The sequence below is a fragment of the Erpetoichthys calabaricus genome, chromosome 1 (genome assembly GCF_900747795.2).
Source record: "Erpetoichthys calabaricus chromosome 1, fErpCal1.3, whole genome shotgun sequence".
NCBI lineage: Eukaryota > Metazoa > Chordata > Cladistia > Polypteriformes > Polypteridae > Erpetoichthys > Erpetoichthys calabaricus.
The window spans coordinates 150,457,831-150,474,712 of record NC_041394.2 but is presented as its reverse complement, the minus strand read 5'-3'; positions in this window follow the sequence as shown (position 1 = coordinate 150,474,712).

Genomic DNA, 16,882 nt, shown 5'->3' with positions numbered 1-16,882 from the left:
GCAGGGTATTGTTGTGTATGTAGAAGTGGTGATAGTAATCAGTGATAGAGATTTTTCTTTTTTTTTTTGATGGTACGTGCTGGTTGCGGCATTGACTACTTATTAAATTATTCTATAATTAATTGTGTGGTGAGTCTTAGTTGTACAGTAATCCCTCGCTATATCACGCTTCGCCTTTCGCGGCTTCACTCCATCGCGGATTTTATATGTAAGCATATTTAAATATATATCGCAGAGTTTTTGCTGGTTCGCGGATTTCTGCGAACAATGGGTCTTTTAATTTCTGGTACATGCTTCCTCAGTTGGTTTGCCCAGTTGATTTCATACAAGGGATGCTATTGGCAGATGGCTGAGAAGCTACCCGGCTTACTTTTCTGTCTCTCTTGCGCTGACTTTCTCTGATCCTGACGTAGGGGGATTGAGCAGGGGGGCTGTTCGCACACCTAGACGATAAGGACGCTCGTCTAAAAATGCTGAAAGATTATCTTCACGTTGCTATCTTTTGTGCAGCTGCTTCCTGAAATGACATGCTGCACGGTGCTTCGCATACTTAAAAGCTCGAAGGGCACATATTGATTTTTGATTGAAAAACAAACTCTGTCTCTCTCTCTCTCTCTCTGTGCTCCTGACGGAGGGGGTGTGAGCTGCCGCCTTCAACAGCTTTGTGCTGCGGTGCTTTGCATACTTAAAAGCAAACAGCCCTATTGATTTGTTTGCTTTCCTCTGTCTTTCTGACAGACCCTGCTCCTGACGCGCACTCCTTTGAAGAGGAAAATATGTTTGCATTCTTTTAATTGTAAGATGGAACTGTCATCTCTGTCTTGTCATGGAGCACAGTTTAAACTTTTGAAAAAGAGACAAATGTTTGTTTGCAGTGTTTGAATAACGTTCCTGTCTCTCTACAACCTCCTGTGTTTCTGCGCAAATCTGTGACCCAAGTATGATAATATAAAAATAACCATATAAACATATGGTTTCTACTTCGTGGATTTTCTTATTTTGCGGGTGGCTCTGGAACGCAACCCCCGCGATGGAGGAGGGATTACTGTATTCCAGTTTCATCAAGTGCATACAAATGTGTTTTTTTTCAGATTAATCTAATTGTTATTCCAATGAGAGCCTCTTTATTGACAAGCAATACTCTCCATATTTCCCTTTATATGACTGGTTGGCCCTCCACTCACACGCTTTGATCGTTTGGATTCATGACTGTTACGAGGACGATGATCAGCCATAGACACTCAAAGCAAAGAGTGCATTATGAAGACTGCATTTGATGAAAACATGCAAAAACTTTGGAAATTTGCTTACAACTCAATCAAATTGAGCACTGACTGCTTTGCGGGAGTACATGCAGTGCATCCGGAAAGTATTCACAGCGCATCACTTTTTCCACATTTTGTTATGTTACAGCCTTATTCCAAAATGGATTAAATTCATTTTTTTCCTCAGAATTCTGCACACAACACCCCATAATGACAACGTGAAAAAAGTTTACTTGAGGTTTTTGCAAATTTATTAATAATAAAAAAACTGAGAAAGCACATGTACATAAGTATTCACAGCCTTTGCTCAATACTTTGTCGATGTACCTTTGGCAGCAATTACAGCCTCAAGTCTTTTTGAATATGATGCCACAAGCTTGGCACACCTATCCTTGGCCAGTTTTGCCCATTCCTCTTTGCAGCACCTCTCAAGCTCCATCAGGTTGGATGGGAAACGTCAGTGCACAGCCATTTTAAGATCTCTCCAGAGATGTTCAATTTGATTCAAGTCTGGGCTCTGACTGGGCCACTCAAGGACATTCACAGAGTTGTCCTGAAACCACTCCTTTGATATCTTGGCTGTGTGCTTAGGGTCGTTGTCCTGCTGGAAGATGAACCGTCGCCCCAGTCTGAGGTCAAGAGTGCTCTGGAGCAGGTTTTCATCCAGGATGTCTCTGTATATTGCTGCAGTCATCTGTCCCTTTATCCTGACTAGTCTTCCAGTCCCTGCCGCTGAAAAACCTCCCCACAGCATGATGCTGCCACCACCATGCTTCACTGTAGGGATGGTATTGGCCTGGTGATGAGCGGTGCCTGGTTTCCTCCAAACACAGGTTCAATCTTTGTCTCATCAGACCAGAGAATTTTCTTTCTCATGGTCTGAGAGTCCTTCAGGTGCCTTTTGGCAAACTCCAGGCGGGCTGCCATGTGCCTTTTACTAAGGAGTGGCTTCCGTCTGGCCACTCTACCATACAGGCCTGATTGGTGGATTGCTGCAGAGATGGTTGTCCTTCTGGAAGGTTCTCCTCTCTCCACAGAGGACCTCTGGAGCTCTGACAGGGTGACCATCAGGTTCTTGGTCACCTCCCTGACTAAGGCCCTTCTCCCCCGATTGCTCAGTTTAGATGGCCGGCCAGATCTAGGAAGAGTCCTGGTGGTTTCGAACTTCTTCCACTTATGGATGATGTAGGCCACTGTGCTCATTGGGACCTTCAAAGCAGCAGAAATTTTTCTGTAACCTTCCCCAGATTTGTGCCTCGAGACAATCCTGTCTCGGAGGTCCCTTTGACTTCATGCTTGGTTTGTACTCTGACATGAACTGTCAACTGTGGGACCTTATATAGACAGGTGTGTGCCTTTCAAAATCATGTCCAATCAACTGAATTTACCACAGGTGGACTCCAATTAAGCTGCAGAAACATCTCAAGGATTATTGGGGGAAACAGGATGCACCTGAGCTCAATTTTGAGCTTCATGGCAAAGGCTGGGAATACTTATGTATATGTGCTTTCTCAGTTTTTTTATTTTGTAATAAATTTGCAAAAATCTCAAGTAAACTTTTTTCATGTGTCATTATGGGGTGTTGTGTGTGGAATTCTGAGGAAAAAAATGAATGTAATCCATTCTGGAATAAAGCTGCAACATAACAAAATGTGGAAAAAGTGATGCGCTATGAATACTTTCCGGATGCACTGTAATAACTTTTTTGTTATTAACCCATGGTTAATATTCTTCAAATTTTGAAATTGTGTGTTTCTAATTTTAAACTATCAAGCATGATATTATCTGGCATAGTACATCAGCACAGGTGGTGTATAGGTAGCACCGCTGCCTCGCATTAAGAAGATCATGAGTTCGTGTCCTGGGTTTTCCTGGAGCTTGCAAAGTGCTTTGAGTAGTGAGTAAAGTGCTATATAAATGTAAAGAAGTATTACTATTATACAAGTTCAAATTTTAAATGTTATGTTTCTTCACCATATAAGCAAAACATGTAGTGCTAGGATTCTCGGACTCTATATACCTTCACAGTACCTCAAACTTGATCCAAACGCATTGTATGCATACCGCAACCTTTGTGTTTACGTAAAAGGCACTGCTAATCACACACGTGGGGATTTAAAATGGACAGAGTTTCCTCAGTGTGTAGTAGACATTGTATTCATGTGTGTTAGTTACTGTTATCACTTCTGATGGGTTTGTACACCAGTTGTTTTTATAGCATTGATAGATCTTTTTTATATTATCTTAAATTCACTTTGTGATGTGCCTGGGTCAGAACAAATTTTTTATTTTATTTCAAAAGGGAAACAAATGTTATTGCTAATACAGTGCACTATTTTGATTTTGTGCACTTTGAGATGTGCCTGGGCAGTGGAAAAAAAATTGGAAAAATGTATTGCTACTACTTCAGATTCTGTTCAGGTGTAGCCTTTTATTGTTTTTTTGTGCACTTTTTAATGTGCCTGTGTCAGATGTGACCAAATTAAAAGGGAAGCAATGGATAAACATTACTTGTTTATCAATATATTCATTTGTGTTGGTTTAAAATTTGTCATTATCTGCTGCTTATCAGGTGTTGAAAATGTCTGGCCCAGCTAAATTCCTTGGTTTGAAAATCTGCCCCAAATGAATTTGTAATTGAATAGCCTTGGCTTAAGGGCCTTAGTGATTGTAATTCCCCACCACTCCAGGGGTTGGTACTGTATCCTAATGCCTTTTCTCTTCCTTCCTCTGCAGACCTGAAGACTGACAGCTGTAACACCTCTGACGTCACGTCCACTTTCTGTCCAACCCGCCTCTTCCAGCCAGAAGGACTTAAGATAAGAAGGTCCACCATCTTGAGACAGTTCAATTTGGAATTCAAATCTGGAAAGACATTTTTGTAATTATTATGTATTTCTTTTGTGTTTTGTCACTTCAATTATAGGGGGCCACCAGGGTGGTGCCCCAACTCTTTCTCATTGTCTGTCTTTTTTACTCTTTTTTTTTTTACTCTTTTACAATATTTTTAAAAAGAATGTTATTTATTAGCATTTTTAAGCAAAGGAAATTCTAAAAGAGCAATTTCATAACATTCTGTCTGTTCTATTTTTGTCAAAGATTTATTTTTGTAGTTAGGATGAAGCCACTGAGTAACAAATAAAAGATGATTTCCTAGGCAATAAGTAGAGGAATTAAGTGCTTCTGATCCTTATGATTTATTTTTCAAAAAAGTATCTAATTTGTACCTGGAATTTAAATATTTCTAATATAAGTTGGAGTTAATTGTTACAGAATGAAGTGAATTAAAACAGTTTAACAATCACTCTTTTGTCAACCATTGAAAGGTTAGGTTCATCTAATTGGATACAGTATATCTTTATAGAGTGTTTTTCAGCAATAGATCAAAATGTAGCTGACATAGTTCTGACAGCTTGGAGGAATACAGCTGCCTAGATATTTAAGGGGAGACAAAGTCAGAGAGGTGAGATTGCGTTGGTTTGGACATGTGTAGAGGAGAGATGCTGGGTATATTGGGAGAAGGATGCTAAGGATAGAGCCGCCAAGCAAGAGAAAAAGAGGAAGGCCTTAGAGAAGGTTTATGGATGTGGTGAGAGAGGACATGCAGGCAATGGGTGTAACAGAACAAGATGTAGAGGACAGAAAGATATGGAACAAAATGATCTGCTGTAGCAACCCCTAATGGGAACAGCCAAAAGAGGTAGAAGAAGATATTTAATGGTGCCAGCTGATAAAGTGTATGGTAGTTTATGAAGATTAACATACCAGTCCTCTGAATTTTTTTAAAACCTGGCAGGATATAATCAATAAAATTTTAGAATAAGCTCTTAAAGCACAGAAGAAGTAATTATCTCCACATTTCTTTTTCTTCTCCATTCATCTCTACTGGCCTATTAAACTCATCAATTTAGGTATGTTTACAAGCCTTAGGTTTTACCCTGTTGGCCATGCTCTCTCTCTCAGGGGTGGGGGTCGACTTGTTTTTCAATCCTATGTTTTTTAAAAATTGATCGATTTGTATGAATGATTACAATAAAATTAATAAAATTAAAAAAAAAAAACATTCCAGTCATCTCCACATATTTCAGATTATTCCAATTAATAGGTGAGTTTCAATATTTGTGAAAAATGTTCATTGTTTTACAAACAGAAATGTTTTACATACTTTTCAAAATATTCTCTTATAACATTTAAGACTATGAATAAGAAACATGGCTTTGGTTAAAAAAAAAATACTTTCAGTAACTTCAATTAAAACTGGATATCAAATCTCAGATCCCACAAGACAAGTAAACTTGCAATGACCTTAATTAGGAGAGCATATAAATAGAGTATAAAGTAACTTACTAGAAAATCCTCTCCAAATTATATAAAATACTATCTTTTGTTGATTTGACAAAATATCATCCAAAAAAAATGTTTAAAAAATTATCTGTTAGCCATAGACTTACTTTTAGGACCCAGATTTGCATAAACAATAACTAAAAATACTGACACTCATCTTCACAGAGATCATTCACTCAGCAGAAGATGGGTGTCTGCATGTCCTTCTTTGCAGACAGTCTTCTACAAATTCTCTGTTCTTATTAACCACACAATTATTTCACTTCTACCTCTTTTTTTGCTTGGATCCATTAATTTCAAATCCTTAAACAATTGACCTTAACTTGCTCCAAGAAGGTTGTACGTTTAAAATAAAAATATGACAATATGCTGAAAATTACACTATGACTTAATGATTTTTTGGATTCAATATCAGTCGAGAAAATGCAAGTCCTTGGGAATGCTAAGTTAACCGTTTAAACAAATTTCTGAGACCTTTTATTACTAATTTGTAATAAGTATCAGATTATATACAGTCAATGATTATTTCTTTATCTGCATTATAAACATTGTGCACCACATATTTTTTTATTCTTTTAGCTCCCTCACTCGGTTTTGATTGTTAACACCATCTTAGCTTGTTTTAATTCCTATATATGTAAACGTAGATGTAAATATGATTTTAATAACATTTCCCTGAAGAGCACGCTTAGTACCTTCACCCAGTTTATGAACTGTCCCACCTGGGAGAAAAAAACTTAATGTATGTTAATGTTAAAGAAGCATACAGCCATTCCTTCTCTAGGTAGATCAGACCACAACCTGATATACCTCCTTCCCCTTTATGTGCCACTTGTGAAAAGGTAGTCAAAAACTGTCAGGACCATGAAGGTGTGTAGCTCTGCAGGACTGTTTCAAGGCAACAGATTGGGATGCACTTTGCAAGCCTGATTTGGAGGACATTGATGTTCTCGCAGACTGTGTCACAGAATTACATTAAGATCTCTGTGGACAACACTGTGCCTTTAAAATCTGTATGCCGCTTCCCTAACAACAAGCCATGAATCACCAAAGAGATTAAAGCCCCTCTGAATGAAAAGAATAGAGCACTTAGGTCAGGTGACAGAGAAGCAGTGAAGAGGGTACAGAAACACTTGTCCATCAAAATAAAGGAGGGGAAGGGCAGGTATAGGATGAAGCTGGAGCAAAAGCTGCAGCAGAATAACACCAGAGAGGTGTGGAAGGGTATGAGGACAATCGCTGGCTTTTATTCCAGCTGCTGGGGGACTGAGGGTGACAGAAAAAAGTCCATTGAGTTTAACCAGTTTTTAATAGATATGACAATATGCCTCAGTCCAACCTGCCCTGCAGTTCCCAGTTAATTTGTGGACCTTGGTTCTTATTTTAATTATAGTAAAAGATTTGCTAACTTGGTAGTATATACTAAAGCTGCCTTCCCAACATTTATAGCGTCTTCTGATAAGAATCTGATTCAAGTAAAGTCAGTGCCAAAAACCTCTGAATAATTTAGCACTGAGAGCTCAAATAAAATGAAATTTTACCTTCATAAATATATTAATATTTCTCTAAATATACGTCTTTTCAAAGCCTGGTGTCATTTATTTATTTTTTGACTGGGTCACACAGATGATGAACTATATCTTTCATGTTGAAAAATTTACTTTTTTTTCTTTCATTTACTTTTGTTTGGGCAACTAGTAGCAAAGAATGGAATGTCTATAAGAGTGTTTTTGCTATAGTTTTTAAAATGTACTTTTATTGTGATATGTCTGTGCCTTTTCCATATACATCCCAAAGATGTGATTGTTAGATTCATTGGAGTTTTTAAACTGGCCCCAAATGAGTGTGACAGGATGTAGGTGTGTTAGTGTGCAAGTGGACTTTTGCTCTGTTCAGGCAGTGTGCGAAATAACCCACAGAAGTCAGAGCGTCCCATTGGTGCTTTATTGTTGTCTGAACACAGAAATCTTACTCTGGCACTATGGAATACAGTAATAATTAGATATGAACATCTTAACTAGATGACATCGTGCACACAATCTGCAAAGAAAAGTTACCGAACCTTATAGTCCTGTCCAGCATTACAAAGAACAACCACTTTTCATGACACATACATGTATAGATGCTGTGTGTGCAATGCTAAAATAATTATTTCATCATATGGATTAGGCAAGCTGTATGCTGTTAGCTGATCACTACAATTCTCGTCAGTTAGGAGCACAGAAGACAGAAGCGTGTCATTGAGAGTAAAACAGCATTTTCGACCATCGGTATCACAATTAGGAGTATTCTCTGTCCCTTTTCTAAAATCTACTATTACACTATTCAGCATTAATGAGACCAAGGCAAGCCCTAATGACAATTGAAGGGGGGCTCCCATTTATACGTTTACTCTAAACGAAAATGCCTCTTGCTTGAATTATATTGAGGCTTGTCAAAGGATACGCTTCCCTTCTCTAGCAGAAAGGCTGCTGCCACTCAGGTGTCTAGTCAGTACTCTGCTCTGTAGGCTTCCAAAACAGTTTCTCCAAACCCAACAATAGGTTCGAAGTTATAAATCACATGTTTTCTGGCCTTCAGGAGAATCCAAATGGGTAATTATGAGGATCAAGACTCCCTGGGACATCACGCATTTATGGTTTAGGCCCTAGTCACCCACGACACAAAATTAAATCAGTAGATTTAAAATGTTATGTTATACAGTTAGGTCCATAAATATTTGGACGGAGACAACTTTTCTAATTTTGGTTCTGTACATTACCACAATGAATTTTAAATGAAACAACTCAGATGCAGTCGAAGTGCAGACTTTCAGCTTTAATTCAGTGGGGTGAACAAAACGATTGCATAAAAATGTGAGGTAACTAAAGCATTTTTTAACACAGTCCCTTCATTTCAGGGGCTCAAAAGTAATTGGGCAAATTAAATAACTGGACATAAAATGTTCATTTCTAATACTTGGTTGAAAACCCTTTGCTGACAATGACAGCCTGAAGTCTTGAACTCATGGACATCATCAGATGCTGGGTTTCCTCCTTTTTAATGCTCTGCAAGGCCTTTACTGCAGCGGCTTTCAGTTGCTGTTTGTTTGTGGGCCTTTCTGTCCGAAGTTTAGTCTTCAACAAGTGAAATGCATGCTCAATTGGGTTAAGATCAGGTGACTGATTTGGCCATTCAAGAATTTTCCACTTCTTTGCTTTAATAAACTCCTGGGTTGCTTTGTCTGTATGTTTTGGGTCATTGTCCATCTGTATCATGAAACGCCGCCCAATCAATTTGACTGCATGTAGCTGGATTTGAGCAGACAGTATGTCTCTGAACACCTCAGAATTCATTCGGCTGCTTCTGTCCTGTGTCACATCATCAATAAACACTAGTGTCCCAGTGCCACTGGCAGCCATGCACGCCCAAGCCATCACACTGCCTCCACCGTGTTTTACAGATGATGTGGTATGCTTTGGATAATGAGCTGTTCCACGCCTTCTCCATACTTTTTTCTTGCCATCATTCTGGTAGAGGTTGATCTTGGTTTCATCTGTCCAAAGAATGTTTTTCCAGAACTGTGCTGGCTTTTTTAGATGTTCTTTAGCAAAGTCCAATCTAGCCTTTCTATTCTTGAGGCTTATGAGTGGCTTGCACCTTGCAGTGTACCCTCTGTATTTACTTTCATGCAGTCTTCTCTTTATGGTAGACTTGGATATCGATACGCCTACCCCCTGGAGAGTGTTGTTCACTTGGTTGGCCGTTGTGAAGGGGTTTCTCTTCACCATGGAAATGATTCTGCGATCATCCACCACTGTTGTCTTTCGTGGACGTCCAGGTCTTTTTGCGTTGCTGAGTTCACCAGTGCTTCTTTCTTTCTCAGGATGTACCAAACTGTAGATTTTGCCACTCGTAATATTGTAGCAATTTCTCAGATGGGTTTTTTCTGTTTTCGCAGCTTAAGGATGGCTTCTTTCACCTGCATGGAGAGCTCCTTTGACCGCATGTTGTCTGTTCACAGCAAAATCTTCCACATAAAAGCACCACACCTCAAATCAACTCCAGGCCTTTTATCTGCTTAATTGATAATGACATAACGATGGACTTGCCCACACCTGCCCATGAAATAGCCTTTGAGTTAATTGTCCAATTACTTTTGAGCCCCTGAAATGAAGGGATTGTGTTAAAAAAATGCTTTAGTTGCCTCACATTTTTATGCAATCGTTTTGTTCACCCCACTGAATTAAAGCTGAAAGTCTGCACTTCAACTGCATCTGAGTTGTTTCATTTAAAATTCATTGTGGTAATGTACAGAACCAAAATTAGAAAAAAGTTGTCTCTGTCCAAATATTTAAGGACCTAACTGTACATGTGCCTTCTTCTCTCTTTAAAATCAAGAACACGTTCACATTAGGAATGATGCTCACATGAAGGAAGATCCATTACATTTGCTTATATGACTAGTGTTTTGTAAATACATTCATTTTAAAGTCATCCTGCTAGTGTAGCAAAAATACAGTTAGGTCCATAAATATTTGGACAGACTGTCTGCTCAAATCCAGCTACTGTAAATGCAGTCAAATTGATTGGGCGGCGTTTCATGATACAGATGGACAATGACCCAAAACATATAGCCAAAGCAACCCAGGAGTTTATTAAAGCAAAGCAGTGGAAAATTCTTGAATGGCCAAGTCAGTCACCTGATCTTAACCCAACTGAGCATGCATTTCACTTGTTCAAGACTAAACTTCGGACAGAAAGGCCCACAAACAAACAGCAACTGAAAGCCGCTGCAGTAAAGGCCTGGCAGAGCATTAAAAAGGAGGAAACCCAGCATCTGGTGATGTCCATGAGTTCAAGACTTCAGGCTGTCATTGCTAGCAAAGGGTTTTCAACCAAGTATTAGAAATGAACATTTTATTTCCAGTTATTTAATTTGTCCAATTACTTTTGAGCCCCTGAAATGAAGGGATTGTGTTAAAAAAATGCTTTAGTTGCCTCACATTTTTATGCAATCGTTTTGTTCACCCCACTGAATTAAAGCTGAAAGACTGCACTTCGACTGCATCTGAGTTGTTTCATTTGAAATTCATTGTGGTAATGTACAGAACCAAAATTAGAAAAAAGTTGTCTCTGTCCAAATATTTATGGACCTAACTGTATAGCACATGTAATGCAATCACAATACAATGAGCTCAAGCATGTATTATTTTTCTTATGTCTGTCTACTGTACTAGAATCATTTTCCTTTCATTGATGCTGAAGTTAATATCACGGTATTTTGTTCTAAAATGACAATATAATTAAGTGGAGTTAGCTTACAAATATTGTTTTATATTATCTCCTCTCTAGGTCTTGAAAGTGTTTACTATTTTCTTCTCTGAGTATTTTTGTCATTCCACTCTGGAATTTGTGTAAAATCAATGAACAACATAGTGATCGATTGCTGTGCTCTTTAACTTTATCTCAGAGTCAAAGAAGATTTCAATAAGTTTCATAAGATGTTGACAATTGTCCAATAAATAATTCATATTGTATTCTGGCCAGATAGATCTAATATTACATGAATCAGTCTTTATTTTGTTCCGTTCATTGTTTGCACTCTGAAAGTGTTCTGCAAAGCAATTCACATTATTGCACAAAAGGAATACTGTAGTTGAAGTTTACAGTGTCTTTCTTAGAGGTGTATATCAATATGACAGCACTGATGAGAAAAAGTACATTGTAAAGACAAAAAATAGCACAGAATACATAATGTCAGTTTTCAGAAAATATAAATAAATAGGACAAAAATAACTTTATAGATAGACTTAAGGCAGCTTTCCAAGGAAGAAGCTTTCTGGTGACATATAACCAGGATGATCAGTGGAACATTGCTGACCTAATGATTTGTCTTCAGTTTTATGATAACATTTTTTGTGATGTTTAGCAAGAAAGCAGCACCACAAAAATTGATACAAGTCAAACAAATTACAGATAATATATGTAGTTAAAGTAATAATACAAACACCACCCAAGGCACCCAACCAAACATCCATCCCACGTAAACCATCATTTAAAAGATGCCACAAGATGATCAAAAATCATTAATGGCCATGCATACTGGGAGAGGCATGACAGGCACTGCAAGCTCAACAAACTGGTTGCAGTTGGAGACAGAAAAAAATGTAGGAACCTGGACTCATTATTTGAAACTTTCTGAGTATGGAGTTGCAGTAAAAAAAATTAGTTTGCCACCTATCAAATTGTAGCATTATGGAAGATGGGGTGAGTGATTATATCACACTAGAGAAGGTTGGATATGCTTCAAAAAAATTGAAGGCATAAGAAACTATTAAATTTAATTATAGTACATTATTTTATCATCAGGGAAATAAAGGAAAGTATAGAAAAGGATGTTGAAGAGACCAAGTAAGTTATAATGATTTATGCTTTATATGGTTATACAGATTATAAATTGTATATTTGCACATAGATTTATCTTTAATTTTTACTTGAATATGAAACTATTTTAGCTTTTACTGGAAATGTGAGACACTGTACTAACTGTTACCCAACTTGTTTTATTTACACTGCAAACAGTAAGATGTATGTAATGGGTATTAACTTATTTTTTATTAATACTATATAAACCATGCAAATTTCACGATTGTTACCAGCACTCACTACAAATGTTTTACAAAAATGAAGTTACTGACCTACAGAAGAATTTGGATGGAAAAACTGAAATTACATTATCCTCTAAGTATCTGGTAGAAAAAAGCTGTATTGGTCTATGTCAGCAAGAGCTGACACATGCATTGCCTACCTACATGAGTCATCTCAAGATACAAAGACCCCCTGAAATAAAACATTAACACCCACAAACACACTAATAGTTACTTTAGAAAAGAGCTATGGAATATTTCAAATCAGGTCAAGCTGTATGAAGGTTCTTTGTGGCATCAGTTTATTCTGAAGTCCAGCCCTCATAGGAAATACCTAATTGAGCCTCAAAGACAATTCAGTGTTGAAGTCTCTCATAAGTTAGCTTAAGGGTATCACTTTAAATAGAAAAAAAAAACAAACAAACAAAACTTGGCTGAAATCTCACAAACATATTCCACATGATGTAGAAGACAAAATGTAGGAAACTATAAAGCTGAATAAGGATGTAATACAATTTTATATGAACACTTATAACTAACAGGTAAATGCAGTAACAGGAGGTGTCCTATGGTGGGAGTGATGACCATGGATTACACCAACCTGGAATAAGTGTGAAAATGTTCCAGAAATACTGAAAATAACGTGGTTTATTCCATTCAAAAAACAAGGAAAAGTGTGAAAAGTAGGAAGGGTGGTCAAAAGTGGGGCATCATAAAGATAAAAATAGCAAAGTAAAGTAAAACTTCTTGCTTCACAATGCCTGCAACTCTGCAAGCTGCTGCCTGTGAGGGAGAGAGTGGTTTGCCTATGATCAGATACCGCAAAGGTCTCGCCCTTTCTCTTCAGTTATTTTAGTAAATCTATATGCTCTCTTTTCCATTCTGCATTTTACCCACTCAATGCCCAACTCTGATCTCAAATATCGCTAGCATGCACCTTTATATTACTCTCTACAAGTAGTCACTTCATGTGGTGGGGATGTGTCCACCAAGGTTTGCACTACTTTGTACCAGCACTTCCCTATATGCAGATTGGTGGATACACTCTTAAACATAAACGTGTCAGAGTGGTCCTTCAGAGCAAAGCCATGGGGAAATAATTTTTTGTTCCAAAAAAGATCTATCCACATGAAGATTCCAGAAAGAACCTTTATTTGTTTAGATATATCATGGTCTCTATACAGTAAATAACTATGAATAGATGTTAACAAATTTGTAAACTACCATTAGCTCATGATTTTAAAATGACTCATTCTGCATATAATACCAAGTTCAAGTTTTCTTAAATCATTTGTCCTGCCAGGTGGCCTACAATTCATTAAGTTTTCAGCTTTTTTTCTACATATTAGGGCATTTTTGAAAATCCAAAGAATCAACTTCATCTACAAAGAACTCTTCCCTAAATAATTCAGTGCTTTATCAAGCAATAGTTCTATGAGAAACCATACAACCCAGTGAAGTGCCATTAAAGAATGATTATTTTTAAAAGTGTACATGCTCATGCAGAAAACCACAATTGTGAGGAATCCATGTTATATGCTCGGGCGGCAATGCCTATCAATATCTGATCTGTGATGCATAGTGAGGACCATAACATGCTAAATCCAACAGTGAAGATACAATGTATAATGAAAAAATATGTAAAACATCAAAGCAGAAAAGATTAGAAAAACTGTAAAAGGTCAGGTAAGGTTTTATAGTCTCCAAAAATGGCAAACCATGTAACCACATCCCAGTGGCATTGTGATATATCAGCAGTTTTGGGTCACTGAAAACAATGGGAGAACAACAGCAAACAAAACAAAAACTAGTTAAAAAATTTACTGACGCATCTGAATTACACAGTTTACGTAACTAGAAGCACAGTAATGCCAAAGATTTTAATCAGTAAACCTTCACAATCACAAGCCTTCAGTTAAATTACTAATATATTACTAATATATAAATGTGTCCATGTGTAGAAGAGCAAGGTCAAAATCACAGTCCATTATCCATTTACACAAGCCTTGCCAATTACATATTTAATTTCCATTTTCTGGACACAAGGACATCACAAAATCTCCTTTATGCTGGATTATCTATCTGTTTACACAATTAATTATTCTTCAAACAGGTATTACTATTTCAGTCTTACACCCAAGTCCCCATGTGTTCAAGACACTTAAATTTCCAGCCACAAGAATTTCATTTTAATATCATATCTATATAGTTTTAGGTTATGTAACATGCTGCAATTACAAAAGAACTTATTCCAACAAGGGAACCAGCATCCCCTGCTGGATACACCCCCTTGAGCACCAATGTATATTCAACCTTTGTTATTGTTACTTCCAAATTATTATCTTTTACTTAAAACACTAGTTTCCGCTTACACACAATCATTTTCCTTTCTCCTTTTGCATCTGTCACGCATGTGCATCAGTGACTCTGGGATCATCTGAGGTGTGTAATACCACTCTGAGACAAGAAGGAGTGCTGGTGCTAATCATGTTCTCTCCATTCCCTCCACAGAGCCGAGAGCATGCCCAGTGAGGGCAACTGACTCTGCCCCTTATGGTCTCCCACCATAAAACAAGAGGCCAACGGAAGGAGGCATTATTCTGTGAGCAGAGCACGCTGCAGGATGGAGCTCAAATCTTGTGACCTCCGGAAAGGAAAAATTCCCTAAGCCATAATCAGCTCTCTGTTTTTTTTGTTTCCTTTTCATTTCTATTCCACACCATAGAGCACTTGTTTTGCTTTTTGTTAACTTTGATTAAATGGGGACGGCCGGGTGGGTGTCACAACATTTATCAGTTGGTCATTTCTCACTCGACCACACATCTAAACACCAAAAATTTCCATACCTACACAATCGCTAAATATTTAGCATAAAGGAAAGGCCAGGACCATAAAACCATCCCAAAAACTCACATGATATGCCATAAATAGTTCAGAATGTCAAAATTTAGCTTTTAGGGTAGACATACTCTAGTAGTATCAAATGCTCATACTATTCTGTGTAGAAATGTGGATAGTTGACGTTAAGTTATTTTTGTGCACATTGAGAAAAACAGATGTCACTCATAACATAACATCACATGTCATTCTTAGACCTGTAATAATTCAGTTCAAGGTCGTAGAGGCTGGGGCTAACCCAAAAGGAACTGGTGCAAGTTTGGAAAAGACCTGGGATAAAGAACCAGTCAATCGAAGCACCCATTCACACACACATACACACACATGCACGCACACACGCACGCACACACACACACGCGCACACACACACACACACACATTCAGAATCAATGTAACCAGTGCGTCTCTGGGATACAGGAGGAAACATTATTAGTTATTCAGTTTTCTTAATTAGCTCCTGTATATTTGTAGCGGTGAAGATTCTGTAAACATGATTAACAATCGACTGCATAGTCCCCAGGCAAATATATCTGCAAATGATTCTAATTGAAAATATCCCCAGAGCTATTTTACAGTGAAACTTGGAGTGGGCTGAAGTCTAAATTCATATATTAAGCAGAAAACAGGATGTCAAAATAATTTAATGTCAATGGGACTACAACAGGAGGCCTTACAATTAGTGTCTAGAAACCACAAAAATATTTCAGTGGCTTCTATTTGTAAAAGTGTTATTTGAATAATAGAAATCATATTGTGTTAATAGAAATCATAGTGTGTTTTTGGATTTTAATGTGACTTGACAGGGTAAAGTAAATCCCATGAGAGTACTGTTTTAGAAAAATAAATTAATAAAAGCATTTATGAGAAAAAAATAAAACATTATTAATTATAATTCACTTTTTGTAGAATTCCAACTTAGAATTATTTAATAGTGACAAGTTATACAAAATGTCCTGGGAATAAATGACCACATCCTAAAATGTCTTCACTGCTTACCACCAAAATGTAGAATCATCTTTAGTATTCATTTTATTTTTATGTTGCAAGTTTCTCAGCTACAAGCTGAGTAAGCAGTTTACAGAAGATTTGAAAATATAATACAGCTAAAATAAAACCAATATGTAATAATAAAAAAATACTGTGTGCTTATATGTATTGCTGTATGTATAGTACAAGTAATATTATACATTATACATATTGTGTGTATTATATAAATATACATTGTGATAGACTCCGGGGACCTTGCTCCACCGGGAGACCTGGAGAAGTAGGGGACTGGCAGAGGGGCAATTCCTACCCCGGGACGCAAGATTGCATGGGAGCCTCAGAGCTTGGAAACTAAACCCTGTGGGGATTTGTGGCCACCGCCAGGGGGTGCCTGGGTGGTTCCAGAGCCATGGACTGTAGCACTTCTGCCACACCAGGAAGTGCTACCGGAACAGGAACCAGGTACATCCGGAGCGATTCCGGGTCCCCATGCAGCACTTCCGCCACACCAGGAAGTGCTGCTGGAAGTTCATTAGGGAGCACCTGGAGCACATTCAGGGAGCTGGAGTCGGGTGGTAGAGGACAGAGCTTGCGGGAGTGAAGGCAGCAAAGAAAAAGAGAGGAAAAGGAAAAGAAAGGACTGAGCAGTGAGTTATTTATTGGTGATTTGTGCATTCTGTGTTGGAAAAAGCAGCGAAGAAAAGAAAAGCATGTGTTTTGGGACCTCTGATTCTGCGTGTCTGTCTGTGTTCTGGGCAT